We start from the raw sequence: 22537 nt of genomic DNA, 5'->3' as shown, positions 1-22537 counted from the left end.
TTTATTGAATTTCAAATGTTTGAGATATTTACATTTACCTTAATGCTGCAATCAGGACAATTTAATACTGTATCTCTCAGCCACAATACAGCATCTGGAGTCCACATGCCAATGTTACGGGGAAGATCTGCTAAACAGCACTTCATAGCCTAAAAGACATGGAGTATGTTAATGGTACAATTTAATTACATGGCACTCTTCAACAGATTTTGTTATACTATTGAAGTTTGCCTGCACAGAAACTAGGTAGTTTATTACAAGCTTTAACTCAGATGGATTAAAAGATATATGATATTAAAAGAGTGAAAGAAGGAGCCTATTATGCTGTAAGTTACTTCAACCACTAAGAATGCGGTGGTGTGCAGAATGGAGTCCCTTTACCCATACAGTAAGACAACCACCACAGCCTTCTACTGTGAGCACACAAGAACGTAATCTGTATTTATTTAAAACTGTACACTATAAAGAGTTAGAGTGCACATCCTAACATTACTTCTAAGGCTACATCTGTACTGTGCTCAAGTGTGGTCCACAAGGTCGGTAGGTGGGGGGCGAGGAGGGGAGCGAGAGAGTGTGTAGACCTGCAGAGGGCACCAAAGTGTTGTGTGTTGACTGCCCTGAGTGGATGCTGCCGGAGCAAATGAAAAGGTACATAAGTTCACGTTAATGTAGCCCAGTTTGAAAGAGGACTACGTTAACATGAACTTTGGCTACAGGGGTGTGAACTGCTAACTGCCTCCTGTGGACATTGCTGGCACAAACTAAAAGGAACCATAGTGCAGAACAGGCAATCTTAAAACGTTTTAAAACCACAAACCACTGCAGAGCACACATCTAAAATTATCAAGACTAAGACATGGCCAAGAGAGGTATAGAGGCCATCAGCTTTACTTAAAAATGATGTTTGTACCTGGGGCGGTAGGGTGATTATTTCTCTCAGGAACTGTGATGGAATATCTCGAAGCTCCAATACTTTTACAGAGGCAACTGTTCCGGTGTCCATGAACTGCACATCTAGTGCACGGCTACTGTGAACGCTTGTTATCTGAAATGAGAATGCGAGTGGTAAGGATAACTTGATACTAGCAAGAGAGCAACAGAGTACCTTTAAAAAGCAAATACATAGTTTAAGGAAACGGAAGAAAATATATTGCCAGTGCATTTTATTTTCCATGTTATGATGCTATGGCTTGTTGAAATGAAATATGTTAAATGACAACACAAAAACGGTAAGATAGACCTACAGGGATCTATTCCCCATTCCATCAGCTCAGGTAAAAGATTACTTATGTGTGTTTACTATTTGAGTAAGTAGCCAATGTAAAATGATACACATGCCAAAATCAGTGTCAAAGAATTCAATGATCCAGATTTTAGCCAACCCCCAGACCTGCAAAAATAGCAGATGCTATGTGGGAAATCGAAGAAGAGCAGCAATTTTCAGTTGACACAGGGAAGTTAGTTCAGTGGTGAAAAAAACCATCCAACCAACCACCTGTTTCTTACCTCCACACGAGCCCATTTTCCTTTACAATGGAACACGCAGATTTTGCCACAGAAAGGTAATGAGACAAAACATTCAGGTGCCTGCTGCGATAAAGAAACAAGGGTAAATAATAAGGTTGGTTTTTGATTTTTTTTTTTTTTTTTTGAAGAATGGCTACTGTTAAATCTGTTCTTGAGTATTCCTGAAGCAGACTTCAAAGATAAACTGCTGAGAGAAACAATTCATTTGCAAACGTAACACCATCAATTTGGGCTTCAATAGGGACTGGGAGTGGCTGGCTCACTACAAAAGCAATTTTCGCTCTCTGGGTATTGACACCTCCTCATCAATTATTGGGAGTGGACCACATCCACCCTGACTGAATTGGCCTTCAACATTGGTTCTCCACTTGTAAGGTAACTCCCTTCTCTTCATGTGCCAATATATATTTATACCTGTGTCTGTAAATTTTCACTCCATGCATCTGAAGAAGTGGGTTTTTTACCCACTGTTACTTATTCCTTCACCCACTTACTTCCCTGGTCCTTCTCGCATGAACAGAGAGCAACAATACCCGAAGTCCAAAGGTGCAAACAATTCGATGTTTATTGGGGTGAACTTCCAGCAAGCATGATTCCAGTTTCCTTCCTTAGTATCCTCCTTCCCAGCTCTGACACCACAGAGCCTTACACCTGTGTCCCTGTTCCCATTCCTGCCCTTAGCCAGACATGATTCCAACTTCCTTACTCCCATTCCCTGTTCCCATTTCCCCCTTTAGCAAAACATGATTCCAATTTTCTTACCCCCATTCCCTGTTCCCATCTCCCTCTCCCACCCACACTCACTCACTTCCTCATTGACTACAGATTATATAGTAAAACTTGAGTTCTGCTTAGCTATACCTTAACCAATCATTTTCCTGAAATTTAACTAACCAATCCTAACATATTGTAACATGATTATGTAACCAATTATATCCCACCACCTTAATTAGTTTACACCCAGCAAAATTAATTATACAGCAGACAGGAACAATCACAGAACCAGAGAGATTATACAGACAAACAATAGTAAAGTGGGAACTATAATGACAAAACAATACAGAAATGAGGATTTCACATCCCAGCTACTGATAAGTGAGTTCTTGCCAGACAGGATGCTATCAAACTAAGTTTCCTTTTACATTGTCTAGGCCCTTCCCTTTCTCTGGAGGTGATAGGAACTATCAGGACAGGATTGTATCCTAACAGCCCAATAGCACCTTATTTCAGTGTGACTAGTTTGGAATGTGAGGAGGTGACCGGTCGCTTCCTAGCTTATGGCTGCCTCTGCTGCTTAGCCAGAGGCCTTAGCCTAAGAACAGGGCCTCAGACTGTCACAGTAAGAGAAGGACCTTACACCAGCAGACAGTGATTTTGATTCTTTCTTTTATACCTCTAGAACTAGCCAAGTGATAAGAATACCCCTAAATTCTTAAAGTACAAGCCTTTGCAGACAGGCCTGAATATCTTTATCCTAACACCCACGAAAGTTTATGCCTAAATAAATCGGTTAGTCTTTAAGGGGCCACCGGACTCCTCATTGTTTTTGTAGATACACACTAACACGGACACCCCTCTGATACTTAAATAATTTCTGTTTATCACTTTGGATCAGTCCTAAGGGGTTTTAAAAAAAATATTCAAGGTTATATTTCCAAGGAGAGAATGAGCACCAGAGCTGCCCTAAACCTTGATAGGCAAAGCTGGAAAAGGTTTAAAAACTGGTCTGCTTAACTGCACTGCTTTTCACTTTGATGTGGCATGTGGGTCTTGCAAGTGCCATGGGGGGCTTGCACCTCACCTCTACAAAAGCCTTGCCCATCAGAAAAGTCAGGCAAGAATGAGAGGCACAAGGGGATCTCTTGGGGGGTGGGGGAGAACATCTTGATTGTTTATATGAGGAGGAAACCTATTGGGTTGGTTGTAAACCGTTCTTATCCAGAGAAGCATAAAAGTGACAGACCAAGAGCAGAGACTACTACAAGAGATGGCTTGCAAAAGCTTCAGCAAGGAGACTAAAACTGAAACATTCATCAAGCTGTGTATTAGCCCTGGTCTACACTAGGACTTTAGGTCAAATTTAGCAGCATTAAATCGATGTAAACCTGCACCCGTCCACACGATGAAGCCCTTTATTTCGACTTAAAGGGCTCTTAAAATCGATTTCCTTACTCAACCCCTGACAAGTGGATTAGTGCTTAAATCGGCCTTGCTGGCTCGAATTTGGGGTACTGTGGACACAATTCGACGGTATTGGCCTCCGGGAGCTATCCCAGAGTGCTCCATTGTGACTGCTCTGGACAGCACTCTCAACTCAGATGCACTGGCCAGGTAGACAGGAAAAGAACCGCGAACTTTTGAATCTCATTTCCTGTTTGGCCAGCGTGGCGAGCTGCAGGTGACCATGCAGAGCTCATCAGCACAGGTGACCATGATGGAGTCCCAGAATTGCAAAAGAGCTCCAGCATGGACCGAACAGGAGGTACGGGATCTGATCGCTGTTTGGGGAGAGGAATCCGTGCTATCAGAACTCCGTTCCAGTTTTCGAAATGCCAAAACCTTTGTCAAAATCTCCCAGGGCATGAAGGACAGAGGCCATAACAGGGACCCGAAGCAGTGCCGCGTGAAACTGAAGGAGCTGAGGCAAGCCTACCAGAAAACCAGAGAGGCGAACGGCCGCTCCGGGTCAGAGCCCCAAACAAGCCGCTTCTATGATGAGCTGCATGCCATTTTAGGGGGTTCAGCTACCAGTACCCCAGCCGTGTTGTTTGACTCCTTCAATGGAGATGGAGGCAATATGGAAGCAAGTTTTGGGGACGAAGAGGATGATGAAGATGATGAGGTTGTAGACAGCTCACAGCAAGCAAGCGGAGAAACCGGTTTTCCCGACAGCCAGGAACTGTTTCTCACCCTGGACCTGGAGCCAGTACCCCCCGAACCCACCCAAGGCTGCCTCCTGGACCCAGCAGGCGGAGAAGGGACCTCCGGTGAGTGTACCTTTTAAAATACTATACATGGTTTAAAAGCAAGCATGTGAAAGGATTACTTTGCCCTGGCATTCGCGGCTCTCCTGGATGTACTCCCAAAGCCTTTGCAAAAGGTTTCTGGGGAGGGCAGCCTTATTGCGTCCTTCATGGTAGGACACTTTACCACTCCAGGCCAGTAACACGTATTCGGGAATCATTGTACAACAAAGCATTGCAGTGTATGTTTGCTGGCGTTCAAACAATATCCGTTCTTTATCTCTCTGTGATAAAGAGAGTGAGATATAATTCATGGTCACCTGGTTGAAATAGAGTGCTTTTCTTCAGGGGACACTCAGAGGAGCCCATTCCTGCTGGGCTGTTTGCCTGTGGCTAAACAGAAATGTTCCCCGCTGTTAGCCACAGGAAGGGGGGAGGATTGAGGGGGTAGCCACGCGGTGGGGGGAGGCAAAATGCGACCTTGTAACGAAAGCACATGTGCTATGTATGTAATGTTAACAGCAAGATTTACCCTGAAAGAGTGTAGCCACTGTTTTATAAAATGTGTCTTTTTAAATACCGCTGTCCCTTTTTTTTTCTCCACTAGCTGCATGTGTTTCAATGATCACAGGATCTTCTCCTTCCCAGAGGCTAGTGAAGCTTAGAAAGAAAAAAAAACGCACTTGAGATGAAATGTTCTCCGAGCTCTTGCTATCCTCCCACACTGACAGAGCACAGACGAATGCGTGGAGGCAAATAATGTCAGAGTGCAGGAAAGCACAAAATGACCAGGAGGAGAGGTGGCGGGCTGAAGAGAGTAAGTGGCGGGAAGAGAGTAAGTGGCGGGCTGAAGACAGGGCTGAAGCTCAAATGTGGCGGCAGCGTGATGAGAGGAGGCAGGATTCAATGCTGAGGCTGCTGGAGGACCAAACCAGTATGCTCCAGTGTATGGATGAGCTGCAGCAAAGGCAGCTGGAGCACAGACTGCCACTACAGCCCCTGTGTAACCAACTGCCCTCCTCCCCAAGTTCCATAGCCTCCACACCCAGACGCCCAAGAACGCGGTGGGGGGGCCACCAGCCAACCAGCCACTCCGCCACAGAGGATTGCCCCAAAAAAAAGAAGGCTGGCATTCAATAAATTTTAAAGTTGTAAACTTTTAAAGTGCTGTGTGGCATTTTCCTTCCCTCCTCCACCACCCCTCCTGGGCTACCTTGGGAGTCATCCCCCTATTTGTGTGATGAATGAATAACGAATGCATGAATGTGAAGCAACAATGACTTTATTGCCTCTGCAAGCGGTGATCGAAGGGAGGAGGGGAGGGTGGTTAGCTTACAGGGAAGTAGAGTGAACCAAGGGGCGGGGGGTTTCATCAAGGAGAAACAAACAGAACTTTCACACCGTAGCCTGGCCAGTCATGAAACTGGTTTTCAAAGCTTCTCTGATGTGTACCGCGCCCTCCTGTGCTCTTCTAACCGCCCTGGTGTCTGGCTGCGCATAACCAGCAGCCAGGCAATTTGCCTCAACCTCCCACCCAGCCATAAACGTCTCCCCCTTACTCTCACAGAGATTGTGGAGCACACAGCAAGCAGTAATAACAGTGGGAATATTGGTTTCGCTGAGGTCTAAGCGAGTCAGTAAACTGCGCCAGCGTGCCTTTAAACGTCCAAATGCACATTCTACCACCATTCTGCACTTGCTCAGCCTGTAGTTGAACAGCTCCTGACTACTGTCCAGGCTGCCTGTGTACGGCTTCATGAGCCATGGCATTAAGGGGTAGGCTGGGTCCCCAAGGATACATATAGGCATTTCAACATCCCCAACAGTTATTTTCTGGTCTGGGAATAAAGTCCCTTCCTGCAGCTTTTGAAACAGACCAGATGCGAGCGTCATGTACCTTTCCCGGCCATCCCACGTTGATGCTGGTGAAACGTCCCTTGTGATCCACCAGAGCTTGCAGCACTATTGAAAAGTACCCCTTGCGGTTTATGTACTCGGCGGCTTGGTGCTCCGGTGCCAAGATAGGGATATGGGTTCCATCTATGGCCCCACCACAGTTAGGGAATCCCATTGCAGCAAAGCCATCCACTATGACCTGCACATTTCCCAGGGTCACTACCCTTGATAGCAGCAGATCTTTGATTGCGTGGGCTACTTGCATCACAGCAGCCCCAACAGTAGATGTGCCCACTCCAAATTGATTCCCAACTGACCGGTAGCTGTCTGGCGTTGCAAGCTTCCATAGGGCTATTGCCACTCACTTCTTAACTGTGAGGGCTGCTCTCATCTTGGTATTCATGCGCCTCAGGGCAGGGGAAAGCAAGTCACAAAGTTCCATGAAAGTGCCCTTACGCATGCGAAAGTTTCGCAGCCACTGGGAATCGTCCCAGACCTGCAACACTATGCGGTCCCACCAGTCTGTGCTTGTTTCCCAAGCCCAGAATCGGCGTTCCACAGCATGAACCTGCCCCATTAGCACCATGATGCATGCATTGGCAGGGCCCATGCTTTCAGAGAAATCTGTGTCCATGTGCTGATCACTCACGTGACCGCGCTGACGTCGCCTCCTCGCCCGGTATCGCTTTGCCAGGTTCTGGTGCTGCATATATTGCTGGATAATGCGTGTGGTGTTTAATGTGCTCCTAATTGCCAAAGTGAGCTGAGCGGCCTCCATGCTTGCCTTGGTATGGCGTCCGCACAGAAAAAAGGAGCGGAACGATTGTCTGCCGTTGCTCTGAGGGAGGGAGGGGCGACTGACGACACAGCTTACAGGTTGGCTTCAGGGAGCTAAAATCAACAAAGGGGTGGCTTTACATCAAGGAGTATTTCAGGCAGGACTTCACGGAGGGTTCCAATAAGAAATGGTGCACCTAAGTTATTGTTCTTATTGGAACAAGGAGGTTAGTCTAGCCTCTGATTGATACATGGCTAGATTTACCTCACTGCACCTTCTCTGTGAGTGACTGCAGTGTGACCTAGAGGAATGAGTCCCCTAGACAGGGGAGGGGGGGAAGCAAATGAGTACAAAACAAATCAGGTCTATTTCTTGTTTTGATCCACTCCATCTAGCTTTTACATCTTTGGCTGGCAGCAGACGGTGGAGAAGGACTGCATGCCATCCACATCTCATGGCTGCTCGGCAGAAGATGGTACAATACGACTGCTAGCAATCCGTATCGCCTGCCTACTCACCATAAGACGATTCAATAGGACTGACTGCAGGACTAAAGAGAATGACCTGGTCAAGTCACTCCAAATTTAGTCCCTGCGCCCATGTCTGCCCAGGCGCTCCCAGCCGACGCAGCCAGGAGCACCTCGGACATGACGAGGACGGCTACCAGTCGTACTGCACCGTCTGCTGCCAGAAGGCAATGGGTTGCTGCTACTGTGTAGCAATGCAGTACCGCGTCTGCCAGCACCCAGGAGACATACGGTGACGGTTACCTGAGCGGGCTCCATGCTTGCCGTGGTATGGCGTCTGCACAGGTAACTCAGGAAAAAAGGCGCGAAACGATTGTCTGCCCTTGCTTTCACGGAGGGAGGGAGGGAACGGGGGCCTGACGATATGTACCCAGAACCACCCGGGACAATGTTTTAGCCCCATCAGGCATTGGGATCTCAACCCAGAATTCCAATGGGCAGCGGAGACTGCGGGAACTGTGGGATAGCTACCCACAGTGCAACACTCCGGAAGTCGACGCTGGCCTCGGTACTGTGGAAGCGCTCCACTGAGTTAATGCACTTAATGCACTTAGAGCATTTTCTTTGGGGACACACACACTCGAATATATAAAATTGATTTCTAAAAAACCGACTTCTATAAATTCGACCTTATTCCGTAGTGTAGACATACCCTGAGAATGTCAAGCATCTCCAATATCCTGGAGCCAAAAGGGATGATGATGAAAGCTCTCCTCATTTCCATCTCAGCCCACTACAGATTTGAAAACAGATGCAACCCACATGCTTTATAGTGTAGTTGACTTTTTGGCACAAAGAAAGGAATCACAGGTTTCTGTTTGAAGTCTCTGCCTGCACATCTGCAAACTGCAGGGCAGAGGGACTCACTAAGAGAGGACCCGGAACATTCAGAAATAGGGTGTGGCAGTTGCTACACATGCTCAGGAACTTTTTTTAAGAAGTTGTAGGAGAGGTTTTCATTTAGGGCAAGCAGGCTTGAAGGTCCCATGCTATTTGTCATCTGAGAATATAGCCAGATTCTGAGGGGAAAGGTTATAAATACAGGAGTTAAAGATAGCCCTGTGGACTTAATGGCTGACCCATATAGGACCAAGACATGTCTGCTGCAAGGGCTGGGTCCCTATCCCTGTCCCACTTAGGACACAGGTGAGTGCTTGTCCAACTTTCCTTATTAAGGAAGCAGTCTATTAAATGATGTTTGACTCCAGGGTAGTGTGTTTTACAGACCTAGAGGGAGGATCTGGGAAGGGAGAATTTGTCACACCTAGTGGCTACAGAGACAATGGAACCTACATTTAGCGATTAGCTAATTGAGTTAAACTGCAATCTTGCCCCAGTTAAAGAGAGAACGGGGCAGAGCTCAGTGAGGTGATGGTTTGTATACGCTTACCTGACTTGGCTCATGGGGAAAAGCTCGTGCTCTACAGAATGAGAGTCTTAGAGATCCAGGGAATGGACAGTGGATATGCTGATCCCAAAAGCTGTATGAATACAGACTACAGATTTCTGTCTCACCAACAAGTGAGCCAGTCAACTATTAACTCGAGGGTTGGAACGCTGCTAGCTGGTAGGGTCCCCAGACTTTTGTTTGCTGACAAGGCTCCAAAGAGTTGGGCTGCAACTCAGGTTTTTCCATTTTCAAGCTCAGAAGAGTGCAGACGACACCCTATATAAATCATGGTTACTCTATAAAGACTAAAAAAAATCACCTGAAAAAACATTAGCGTGTTTGTGTGCACCAACGTACAGAAGTGTAAACGTCATGTTGAAACCTTGCATTGAAATATAGAATAGCAACAAAGTGGGGAAGTCTGTATGAGAAAGAACAGGAAATTTACTACATCCAGTTTACTAGCTTTTGTTTAAGAAATTATTCATAAGTATTCCAAAAACTATTTACAATAGTTTTTGTGTTTAATAAAGGTTTTACTAAGAAATTGTACGGTATTCTGAAGCTGGCTGGGAACAGTTATACAGTTATAATTTCATAAAAAATTATGAAATGTAAGCTTAAACTCTGCAGAAACGGACTCAGCCACGAGAGGAGTGTTGATACACCACTTTACCAAGTATCTGTAAAGTAATTTTCAAGGGTTTGTAACTCAACTTTTTTGGATGAAAAGTTGGCCGAGCGGCAGCTGTATCTGTATGTCACAGATTTCTACATTCTATCACAGCATGAAGACGACTAGTAAACCTGCCGTGGGATTCCCCGACGCAAAGCAGCCACTTTAGATAGGGGAGCATAGCAGCAGCCGCCACCCTTTCTAAAGCAACGGAGCTATTTTAACGTTGGTCCTCGGTGCACTAACCCACAAACGAACACGCAAACAGTTCAAAGCACTAGTCGATCACTGCGATATTACAGTGCACATTTTAGTGCACAGTCATTGTTCTCATGTTTCCATTACACTGCAGTTTTCCTTTATATTGGAAGAAATACACCTTGACTAAAGGATAAAGAGTCATAGTTTTAAGAGTCAGCTATAATAGGAAGGTGACATCTGAACAGTATGATGAAGAAGAAGAGGAGGACAATTTAAAAACCCTACTTTCCAATGACAGCTGAACAGTATCAGCCCTTCTCTGCTTCTCACTCTAAAGCCTACGCTGGGATTCGTTCAATGAATCTTCACTGAGCTCATTTCTGTTCAATTTTGCAATCGCAAACTGAATATTTTTTATAGTATTTTAAATGTGTTAGTATTCTTAGTAACTATTACAGTCTGTTAGTGGAGTTTTCTATTGGTCTGTTTTCTTTTGTAAAATAGCTTTTTGTGAGCAAAGTAGTGAGCAAGTTGATTGTGCAGAATGATCCCTGGATTTTAGAAAAAATGAAGAAAGAGTGTGAAATAAAGACTTGCCTAATAACAACTTCATTCGTGTTGTTCAGTTCTACCACCAATACAGAAGGAGATGCTTCCGCCGGAATGATTAAAGGAGGGACCATTATACTTTCTGGACCCTGCTCTTTGGTCTTTTCCATTAACTGAGAGCACTCTTGCTCAACCGTTATCTTCAGATCTTCAGGGATATGGACACGATCAGTGGCATTCAGATTCTCATCCATGTATTTTTGTGGTTTAGCATAGAGGATTGCCTTTTTAGGGCTGTCACTTATCTGATTGACAGTACATATATCAGATAATATGTCAAGATTATTCAGAGCATCCTCAGGAAATTTTACTTTGTATGTGTCTTCATACACCTTGGGAAGTGCATTAGCCCAAAGACCATTGGAATACTTAAACAAAATTTCTGCAACTTTCTGTTTGAAGTCACTATTCAGAGAAGCTGATTTGGTCTCCATAACTGGCTTTAAGAAAGGATCTGCTTTTGAAGAAGTAAGGTTCTGAGATGTTCCTTCATGGTCTATGCCACTCGTCACTAAGCGTTGCATTTTCTTAACAGGATAAAGGAGTACATCTGTATGCCCACCAGTGCACACTTTTTCCACCTTGAAAAAAGGAAAGCACAGTGAGACATTGACCATTTGTAAGTAATCGAACCAAAATATTTTAAGAATGAACAACTACGCATTTTAGACAGACAATCTTAGGAAGACATCTACAGGGATTTAAGCATGAGCTATTTTGTGCAATGATTTCCCTTAACATCTCCTTTTCCCTTTACAGGGGGCACTGAGCAGGAAAACGGGACACACAGCCTTCTCCAAGTGGACACTGGATCTACTTACTACATTAGGAGGTGCTTAAAAACAAGTTTCCTCTTCTCCCCCTGTGATGGGCAGAACATAATCCAATCTACTCCAAAACTGATTTTCCCAGCCTTGGACCTGAGAGCCCATTATTTTGCATGACAGTGAAATCAGCACTGATCTGACCTCCTTGTTGGCAGTTTTAGCATAGGACCAACTCAAGCATGAGATATGCTCCTCTGCTCAAGATTAGCTCGGTTCTTGGACTGACTTTTACTAAATCAACAAGTGCACTTTGGAGGCCTATCAAATCTAGAGTAAGGGCCTCAAAACCTCCTCAAAGCATTCCCAGGCAGCTCCAGGGTCTCTGAAATTTGTCCATTAATGACCTCTCCACTTAGTAAGAGACCCCAAGCCCTCCACAGGGGAAGAATATTAAAATATGCCAAGTCACCATTGATGAGGGATTTGGCAGTGCATTTTTAGAGAGATTGGAGCCCTCTGGTGAGGCTCCTCTCTGGAGACTGACTGTTGCCACATAGAGGGGAGGCCCTACCTGTGGGACTGTTGAAGAACTCATTTTCAGAAGCCCAGAGATGCCCTATGCAGGAAGGGGACTGTCTAGCCCAGAGAGCCATCCTATTAATAAGCACACTGGCATTTAGCGCAAGGAAAACCAGGAATGTAGGGAGAAGAGCCAGAGAAGAGATGGAGATGTGAACAAAGAGATTCAGAAGAAGCAGAGATGAGATAGAATTGTAGAGAAAGAAAACAGACTAAGATCACATGCGGATAGATTAACTTGAGGGATTTAAGGAGCTGTTAAAACTCCCATTTGACTGAAGCAGAACCAAATTAAAACAAAGATTAAAACAGAACTGGTAACCACTGCTATACATGCGACTTTGTACAGACTCCCACTTGAAGAACCCACCATTAACAAAACAAAACAAAACCACACCAGTGAAAGTCAGCCTCAATTCATAATGGCTGAGCGACCGTGTTGTTACTCGGCAGGCTTCCTCCACCGAATGCAGAGGCTCTAGCAGCGATCCCCTCGTGGAGCATGCTAGGTCTCCGGAAGTGGCTTGCCCATTTCTGTGAACACCTTTTTAAGGGTAGTGGTCTTAGAAGCTGTTTCCTTTACACTTGAAGTGCCAGGGAGATTTGTACTTCTTTTGGAAGAATGAGGAGAATTCACACTTTTTGGAGCTCTTCTCACGTTCAGGATTCCAGAAGGAAGGGAAGGTGGATGGAGTAAATCACAACAAAATTAGGTGCTATCTTTCAAAATGAATGCGGTGCAGGGCTTTGGGACCTTATACATGCTTTTCTGAGGCAGTGGCTGTGGTGGCATCTTTAACTACCAGGAGCTGGAGAAAATTTGAGGGGCCATCTGTAATCTGAATAAGGTGGTGTGGATGCAACAACAAACTTCCATCAAGAATGCTGAATTTTTCATGTAGAGTCATCTAAATTTGGCTTTGTTTGAATGACAGAGCCCAAGAATCTTCTTGACTATGGGCAACAAAAGCTCCTAGATTCATTAGTATGGCACTCTGACCTCAGGAACTGCATTTTTGGGCTGTGAAGCCTGGGAATGAGAGACAGATACAGACATATACATCCATCAATGCTTCTCCAAAGGTGCTTACCTTGCAGTGCTACAGGTAGGGCAGAACCCTTAGTGTGGATGTGCCGAGGCAACATACTAAAAAACCCTCCACAGTTACTAGTAAATAGCTTCTCTCTAGCGTTCAAGAGTCTGATTATACAAATATAATTGAGACTGTGTGCAGGTGTGTAACTGTGGTACCTTGAATACCTTGCCTCCGTAGATCCATCCTGTAGTGGAAGGCTTTGCAAGCCTTCTAAAAAGACCCTATTTAATAATGGGCTCTTCATTTTAGCAAGGAAAGGTACAACGCAATCCAGTGGCTGGAAGTTGGAAGCTAGACAAATCCAGAAGGGAACTAAGGTGTAAATTTTTAACCAATGGAACAATTTTCCAACGGTGTATCTTCTATCACTGATAAATTTTTAAACCAAGATAGGAAGTTTTTCTAAAAAAGATCTACTCTAGGAATTATTGTAGGGACGTTCTCCGGCCTGGGCTATACAGGAGGTCAGGCTAGAGGACCGTAACAGTCTCTTTGGGCCTCAGAATCCATAAAAGCAATGGCAATTGGAGATGCTTGAGCACCCCTTTGCAGAGCAGTGGTTTCAGGCCTGCAGGTATAAGACTGAGCACACCCTAAGCTGTCACTGGTTTCTGCAACGCATTGAAATATCTATTACAAAGTCCCAGCTGGGAAAGAAGGCAAGGGGATTCGCACAAGCATGTATTTAAACTAATCTTCCTCATTTGACAAGGACTTCTGCAGATCCACATTCAATTTAACAGTACAATACAAGGAAAGGAGGACAGAGAAGTACTAATCGAAGTGTTCAAGAACTTCTCTCCCAAACGAGATGCTGAATTAAGAATAACTTTGCATGAATGGAACTCCAAATTCCATTGTACATCACACAAAGGGCAACACTCCATTAAGCATGCCTTGGAATGGAAGCCTTAGGGCCTCTCAAAGAGGAACCCCAGCTCTAGTGTAACAAGTCTGAACACAAGGTCCAATCCACTTGAACCAGAGTTAATCTTCATCCGAAAAACATTATCTCCAAAAACTAGAGAGAGCCTAGGCGGCTTCACAGGACACCTTTCCTAAATGGAAATAAAAGCTCTGTGTTCAACAAGTTTACACAAGTCTCAAACTTCTTCAGGAAGTCTTAGATTTAGGAATGAAACTTGGTGCATAAATGGAATAAATAGTTTCCCAACTCAAGATGGTGACTCTTTTCCAGACAAAGTGTTTTATGACTCCCCTCCCCCTCCCTGCATGTCCAACCCTGAACATTGGCAGAAACATTTTTTTGAACTATAATCATACCCGAAACTACTACTTATGTAAAAGAATAAATGGACACAAATCAGATGTCAAGAATTATAACATTCAAAAACCAGTCGGAGAACACTTCAATCTCTTTGGTCACTTGATTACAGACCTAAAAGTGGCAATTCTTCAACAAAAAAACTTCAAAAACAGATTCCAATGAGAGACTGCTGAATTGGAACTAATTTGCAAACTGGATACAATTAACTTAGGCTTGAATAAAGACTGGGAGTGGACAGGTTAGTACACAAAGTAAAAGCTATTTCCCTGTGCTAATTTCCTCCCTACTGTTACTCATACCTTCCTGTCAACTGTTTGAAATAGGCCATCCTGATTATCACTACAAAAGGTTTTTTTCCTCCTGCTGATAATAGCCCACCTTAATTGATTAGTCTGTTCGAGTTGGTATGGCAACACCCATCTTATCATGTTCTCTCTATATATATTATCTTCCTGCTATATTTTCCAGTGGATGCATCCGATGAAGTGGGTTTTAGCCCATGAAGGCTTATGCCCGAATAAATTTGTTAGTCTCTAAGGTGCCACGAGTACTTCTCATTTCTTTTTGCTGAGACAGACTAACACAGCTACCACTAGGAAATAAATTAGTGCATCTCTCCCCTAAATAGCTCTATAAGGACAAAGAACACCCTGGAGACCAGGCCTTTAAACATTAGGAAACATCAGAGTTAAGGTGACATGTACATACTTCGCGCAGTCCTGTTGTGCATGTGTGTTATGATACAGACTCAGAAATGTGGCCTTGGGGTCAATTCCCTGCCCCCCACAGCATGAATTTCCTCCAGACTACCAAGGGAAGTGGTGCTTCCTCCATCCCTTGATGAGATGCCTTTCTCGAGTCTGCTTTGGTCCAAAACTCGTTACTGTGCCATGCAGGAGGCCTGTGATGTGTAGGGGGGCCAGATGAGATGATCTAAGAGTCTCTTCTGGCCTTCAAGTCTCCAAATCTCTGCAAAACCGAGTGCGGCACATTGAGCATCCTCTGATGGTTCCACGTGTGGCCTGCGTGAACCCTTGCACGACCACTGAGTGTGTGGGGGTGACCCAGGGGGAGCAGCTCAAATACGCACAGGAGCCGGCTCGGGGCAGGACATGAGCCCTGCAGGGCAGGGGTGGGGGTGGCAGTGACATCACAAGGGCCTTTTGCAGCACTCAGCTGATTGGTCAAAGGAGGTGGGAGGCGGTGACCTCACAGAGAGTCCACGACAACGGCCAGGGAGGACAGGCTGCAGGGCAGGGGGATCTCAGAGACCCCCGGGGCTTTGCTGCAGGGAGTCTCCTTCTTGAGGTGTTTCCTTGAGGACTGAGAAAGAATTCAGGGTCTCGTATGTGAGCGCGAGGTGGAGCCTCTCTGGAGTTTTCTCCTTTCCCACTGCTCATTGAGCGAGAAGACAGACGTCCCTGTGGAGAAGGTAAGAGCCCCAGAGAGGTTGGGTACCGAGGCAGCCTGATCCACCCGGTGCTGGCCAAATTCTAGGCACGGAAAACACAAGGTTAAGGTGGGACAATTTTCCCCCAGCTCGGCCTTTGTCCCTTCGAGTCCTTGGGGTTTGTCTTTTTTGGTTTCCCTTTTCCTGCTTCCCTCCCTCCACTGGCGAGGAGGGGGCTGCTCTGTAGCCCTCATGGTGGGAGGCCTCCCAAAGAGATGGGACAGGAAGCGTGCTCTGAGAGTGATCCTCACCGGTGACCTGAGCCATCCCTGGGCCATCTGGGGAACCCTCAGCCCACCGCCAGAGTCTCCACGCTGACTGGCTGAACAGGGGGTCTCGTGGCAGGGAGGAGACTCAGGACTTTGTTGTTCTCTTTTAAGGCCCAGCAAATAAGCCAGAACCAATCATCTGCTTGGTGAATTGTTCTCCTTCTCGCTGCTGATTGTCTCTGAGCCGTTCCTGGTTCTCGCTGGTGTTCTCGTGCTTCTAAAACACTTGCTGAAGAATCAGTGTGAATGGTTGTTGGTCTGTAGCTCATTGCAGGTCCCTTTATTCTGATCTTTCAGTGTGTGAAACTCCAGACTGATGGTTCGTCTGAAAGTCAGGACACCCGGGTCCTGTTCCCAACTCTATCCCGACAGGTTGTGTGATGGAAGACAAGGCCCTTCGCCTTTCTCAGCCTTCATTTCTCCCTCTGTCAGTTGGGGAGAACAATCCTCTCACACCTGTCTCCCAGAGGGGGGAGGCTGGGGAGCTGTGGGGGCCTGTTTGAGAGCGTCACTCGGAGCAGTGTATCGTAGGAGGTGTCCTATCGGGTTGAGTCATTCCAGAGGATGATGTCGTGCAGCAGAACCCCGTTTTCCCAACTTCGCATTACACAGCTTTGCATGTGAACGGAACCAAGGGTGCACACAGGTCCAGAAGCCGGCGATTTCTCCTTTGGCCACTAGATGGCGCTGCAGGCTTCCCCGTCCCCCTTCTCCTGGTCAGCGCAATGGGGGTTAGTCTCCCCAAAAGAACACCGTTCTCGTTTTGAATGTTCCTTGATGTGCCCCCTGTGGACTGTCGGGATACGTGTCCAAAAGTTGCAGGGCTTGTTTCATGATCTACACAACGACAATCTTTCTTCCTTTTAAGACGTGACAACATTTTTGGTAAAGATCCTTGATTATTCAGGGACTTACCCAGGAAGACCCAAAATATTTGGTATGTAAGACTTGTGTGGAAGGGCGCACAGTGCTAAAGTATTTTTGGCCATAGCAGGTTACTTGTCCCAAGAATGAAGTCAATCCCCCTTCAAAACAAGCCCAAAATGAGCTGTTACCAGAATTGCCCATTACGTTGGGGTACGCTCATTTATTAGGGTTACTCTTCTGTGTGTGGGGGAGATTCTGCAATTCTGTCAATTTACTGCTTTTGTCACTTGTGTTTTCCTATGGAGCGCTACTCCTTCCTTCTGCAAGTTCCCTCCCAATGGAGCTATCCTGCAAGATCTAGGTTCCCCAGGGCTGGGGTCTTCTAGCCGCCAAATCTGATGAACACACACACACACATTAACGTAGCATGTCTGAGAGGACTGTGGAATCAGCACTCGCAAGCTGACCCCTTATGTGTCCCAGGACTCGGTCGGCTGGATTGAACAGCAATTTAAAGCTGGTCCCCTCATACACCCTTGGCCTCAGCAGGCTGGGCTGAGCAACACCTTAATCTGCCACCCTCCTCTGCCCCCAGGTTCAGAACATCCCTATCCCCACCTTCACCCCACAACCAGTCTGCTCGTAACCCACTTGATGAGCAAAGCCCACAGGATTTTTGGGGCTGCAGGGATCTTTTGCTTCGGGACAAGGAGCATTGCTGCAGAGTGAATGGAGAAGCCAAAAACACCCATGGAGGAGGGGGTGTGGGGGAGAGCAATCAGTTTAACCATGAAAGTTATTTATTCCCAGGTAGTAACCCTACGAGGGGAGCCAAACAAACAAAACCGTTCCAAGATTAAATCTAACTTAAATTTGATTACAAAAGTTAGGGCTAGCAAACTATAACTGATCCCATAAGGCAGGGTCAGGAGGCTATACCTAGAGAGAGAGAGAGAAAGAGACAGATGGATCTCAGCACTCCTTAAAGCTGGAATCGATCAGGGTTCCCAGGTGGCCTTGGTAGCTGAGGGACCGGAGCGCTGGAGCCAGGCAGAGCCCCCAGGACAATCAGTCAGGAAAAGCGAATGAGGAGGACTTGTGGCACCTTAGAGATGAACCAATTTATCTGAGCATAAGCTTTCATGGGCTAAAGCCCACTTCATCAGATGCATGCAGGGGAAAATACAGCAGGAAGATATAGATATAGATATATCGATACAGAGAAGACGAGAAAATGGGGGTTGCCATACCAACTCTTAACGAGACCAATCGATGAAGGTGGGCTGTTAGCAGCAGCAGAAAAAAAACTTTTGTTGTGATAATCAGGCTAATCTGGGGGGACTAAAACTCCAGGGCAGAGAGACCAGTAAGTGTTGGGGGGTCCCGATCCAGTCCCCCAGCTTCTAGCTGCCCACCCCCTTAAGGCTGCCATTGCTGGGAGCCCCCTCCATCTGCAACTTGAACTTGTAACGATTGTAAATAAAACCTGTACAGCTGTGTGCCTTAGTGGAAAAACTTACACACAGGTACATCAAATACATTATGAAAGAAAACATGCAAAAGAAAACACAGTGGGTAAAACCAGCTAACAAAAGCCTGAGCAGCCAAAACACCAGCCAGCTGTTGCTCCCACTAAGAGGGAAGTTACAATAGCTCATCCTTCACATTTCTCATAGGAATTACCGGGGCCTGATGAAATTGCGGCAGACTGAAAACTGTTAAAACATTTTTAAAAAGAAAAACATCCACAACTTTATTACATTTTATGTACAACATCATTATTCATACTCACCTGGCTTGACCTTCTCTGCCAGAAGAGAGGCAGACAGACTAGGATCAGGACCACCAGCTGTGCCCCCAAAAGACTGGGCTCTGGGCCAAACCTCCAAATATATAAGACCCACATCCTTCCCCAGAACAACCCCCCCAAACTGGACCAGACCCACATCCCTCCCCAGAATGACCATCCGTGACCTGGACAGCGCACCCAGCTCAGCCAGGAGGGAGAACTCTTGAAACTTTCTTTGGGTTTTTATCTACCTGTTCTTCTACCTAATTGTTGGGGGCTCAAAATATCTCGCTGTGGGAAGTGAAGATGCAGGCACTGGATTCTACCTCTTGGAAGCCAACAGCACACACCCAGACTGTTGCCTACAGTATTGTGGCACGCTAGAAGTGCCATTTCCAAGTGGTTCAGTTTTACAACTCGATTTGGCTGTTGGTTTCTGGCCCAAAATTCTGAGGCCTGACAATTTCAGCAATGGCCAAATGTGGCTTGTTGCTGTAAGGGTCAGATTCTCACTTCGGGTGCCAGACGGCCTGGCTGCAGCTCCCAGACAAGCCGTCACCCAGGGTGTGTTTGCTGCTGTACCTTCCCATTTCCAGGCTCCTTCTGCCTGGGTGTGTGGCTGGTCGTTTGTCTTTGAAAACTCCTGTGGAATGCGGCTTTCCTTCGAGTTCCCAAAGGATTTGTTGGACTTGGGCGTGAGTCTCCTTTAGGATGCAAGAGATCCCGGCTTCAAATTTCCACCAAGTCCTTGCCAAGGCTCCGTTTGCAGCTGACCTTGGAGGTTTTTTTCACCTGTGTTTTTCTCCTCCATCCTGCCTGCAGAGGGAGAGCTGCATTCGGGTCTGACTGTGGTTTGTTGGTCAAGGTGTAGGATTCTCAGTCGGGGCAGGAGACCGTGTGGAGAAGACCTTGGAAAGGTGAAGTCAGGGGCAGGACTTTTTCAGGTGCCTGTTTTTGTGGGGGTTTGTTTAATTTTGTTTTTTGCTGAAATTGAGAGAAATGATGTTCGCTTTTCAGCCTGAATGCTTGTTCTGTCCAGCAGCCCAAACGGAAAGCCTTGTTTCACCTGTTTAATGTTGGACAGGGTCACATTAGCACCTTTGACTCTTTTGGAGCCCCTTGAGTCTATTTAAATTACCACAAAAGTTCCCACCCCCTGTGTGAGCAGCATATGGGACTGACAGTCTTTTTTCCTTTCTCTGCTCTAGGATGTCAGAAGCACCCTAGACGGGTGCATGGCTCCTTCCCCTTCACCTGTCATTATTCTGGGCACATGCTGAGACAAAACAACTATCCCAGGGCACAACTGCAAAGTGGTGACGGTGACTCGTGGGGTCGGAATCTCCTTTGGTTTATTACAAACCCGGGGTTCCTGCATTTCCTACAAAATGAAAACTGTTTTCTAAATCGCTTCTCTGCTAAGGCTCTGTCTACACTCCCCCTTGTGTCGGTAGAACGTATGTCACCCAGGGGTGTGAAGAAGCCACCCCCCGAGTGACACAAGTTACACCGACCTAAGTGCTGGTGTGGACAGTGCTATGTCGCTAGGAGAGTTTCTCCTGCCAACATGGCTACGGCTGCTGGCTGGGGGTGGAGAGCTCCCTCCCGTCGGCTTCCAGCGGCTACACTAGAGAGCTTCCAGGGGGGCAGCTGCATGAGTGCTGGGAGGTCACTGTAAGCTCCCCAGTGCAGCCACAGCCTTAGGGCAGGGACGATGCCCCCGCGGGACTCTGGGGATACAGTCCGGGCCTGTCACCTCCAGGGCACTGGGGTTCTCTTCTGCCCAGGGCAGGAGTGAAGAGAAGTCTGTATGACGTGATGATCATTCAGAGACTGGTAAGGAATGAGCTGATTTGAGGGAAGTTGATCTCAGTCCAGTTGCAAATGGGCAGATGTCCACAGAACAAAGACCAGCAGGACCATTGGAATCTATTGGTCAAAGCATGGAGGCCGAGGAGTGAATTGCCCACGGAGTCTGAACTCCCGTCCGGTCTCCAGAGCTGGTCTCAGGAAATCAGGGCTGAAGCACATTGACGGGACACCTCGGGGAAGCTTGCCCAACCATTGCTGGAGCTGGAGCTATTCTGTGGCTGGATACACAGAGATTCATTCTCTCGGCCCCTCGATTCAGCGTTTCTCACTGGGAAGAAATTCAGAGTAAAATACAACAATAAAATAAATAATGATCAATGGGAAAAAACCTGTTTCTTTCTAGATGTGAAAAAGGGAAGTTCTAGCAACTGGAGGACACGTCTGCTGACCTGGAAATCAGACTTGGTTCTTGGTGCCAACAAACCAGTGCTCTGAAGGAGACTCTGAGGAAAATCTAAGGTACCGAGAAGGGAGCTAGGTGGGGAAACTGAGACACGCATCTGGGACTTTCGGAAGTGACAGGTTCTGACCAGTTAGTTGCAATAGATGCTAACATAACACTGAAAGAAATGAGAGTGAACCAAGAAATCATCATTCCTGACTCAGGGGAAAAGGCTGTGGGATTATCCAAGGCAACAACAACAAACGGTTCATAATCTGTAGTCATTTGAATATGGTTCATTTTACCACTAACAAGTTTCTCTGAAGTAATGAGAAATCCAGGGTCCAGGTAAAGGGAGCTGTATCACATTCTCCAGTCTGACAGTCCAGTCATGGCTTAGTCCTGTTTCTAAAATAGAGAAAAGAGTTCAATAATAAAAACAGTTTAATAAAAGCGAGAAAGTGCGAACATTGGTGGCTAGAGCAGGGAGCTGGTGGATTCTAACTCACTGTGTGACCTTGGCCAGTTTAATTCTATCTCCATGTCCCTATCTTTACAGGGGAGAGAGCAATAATTACAGACCCCACAGGAGGGGGTTGGTTTGATGCTTAACCACATGGCTAAACAACAAGACCCATAAATTCCCCCTGTGCTTTGAGAGCCAGGTTTGCTGTTTGAATTCTGTATTTCAGATGACTTCAGGCCTGGGCATTGTAATTGTTTACCTGTTTCTCTGGCCTTGGGGCATTGCTGGGCTCAAAGCTGTGATGGCCGACTGGTTAAAGTGTTGGACTAGAAATCCAATAGGGTTTCCCTACACAGGTTCAAATCCTGCTCACAGCGAGGCCTGTGTTCTAGCCACACTTGCTAACCAGGGCAATACATCTCTACAAACCTCTGAGATGCTCTCAATACGCTCCGCACCCCAAGTAAACCCTGTTCTGCTCCTTGCATAGAGATGCCTGGGATGGTGCCTCACGCTGTGTCCCTGAGGGGTCCGAGGCAAACTCTCAGCTCCCGGAGCCTCTGCCACTCACCTCGTGCCCCATGGCTCAGTCCTACCCCTGGGTGCTGCGCCTCTCTAGAGTGTGGAAGGAGCTGAGCATGGGCAGCACATCTAAGAGGCCAGGGGAGGCTGAGCTGCTGGGGGTGTGGGGCGGGTCACCCCTCTGGAGGCACGTGGGCCCATTGTCACCTTCCCAGCGCTGGAAGCGAAGCTCCAGAGAAGTGGGGGCACCACTTATGCTCTGCCTCTTCCCATTCCCCACTGCACATCTTCCTGCCCTGTCTCCTTCCCCAAGGACCTGTTGCCCCCTGCTCACCTAAGGCAGAAAAAAGAGATGGGGGCCTGGCCCCATGGCTCCCCTGGTAGCCCCCCCTTACAGGAAAGGGGCAGAGAGGAGCAAGCAGGGGCTGAGTGGAGTCTTGGGGGAAGAGAGAGAGAGGAGCGGGGGGGGGGCAGGTAGGAGGGTGTCGGGGGAGGGGGCGGAGAGGAGTGAAGAGTGTGGGGGCCTCGGGGGATTGGGCAGTAAGTGCCAGAGTGAGGGAGGGGCCTCAGGGGAAGACAATGACATGGGGTGGGGCCTTGGTGGCAGGGCCATGATCTAAGC

General features: G+C 46.9%; 1 long non-coding RNA gene and 1 other non-coding gene across 2 annotated transcripts; one reads left to right on the top strand and one right to left on the bottom strand.

Moving 5' to 3' along the window:
- Positions 1-36: 36 nt before the first annotated feature.
- LOC144264745 (uncharacterized) lies at positions 37-9624 on the bottom strand. Its single transcript, XR_013346094.1, has 4 exons — positions 9082-9624; positions 1507-1590; positions 911-1045; positions 37-149 (listed from the first exon to the last, which is right to left on the bottom strand). It is a non-coding gene; the product is annotated as an uncharacterized LOC144264745 (long non-coding RNA).
- A 12064-nt stretch (positions 9625-21688) lies between these two features.
- TRNAS-AGA (transfer RNA serine (anticodon AGA)) lies at positions 21689-21770 on the top strand. Its single transcript has one exon. It is a non-coding gene; the product is annotated as a tRNA-Ser (tRNA).
- Positions 21771-22537: the final 767 nt, after the last annotated feature.

This window comes from Eretmochelys imbricata, chromosome 5, assembly GCF_965152235.1.
Source record: "Eretmochelys imbricata isolate rEreImb1 chromosome 5, rEreImb1.hap1, whole genome shotgun sequence".
Classification (NCBI taxonomy): domain Eukaryota; kingdom Metazoa; phylum Chordata; order Testudines; family Cheloniidae; genus Eretmochelys; species Eretmochelys imbricata.
This window is presented reverse-complemented; position numbering and strand designations above follow the sequence as displayed.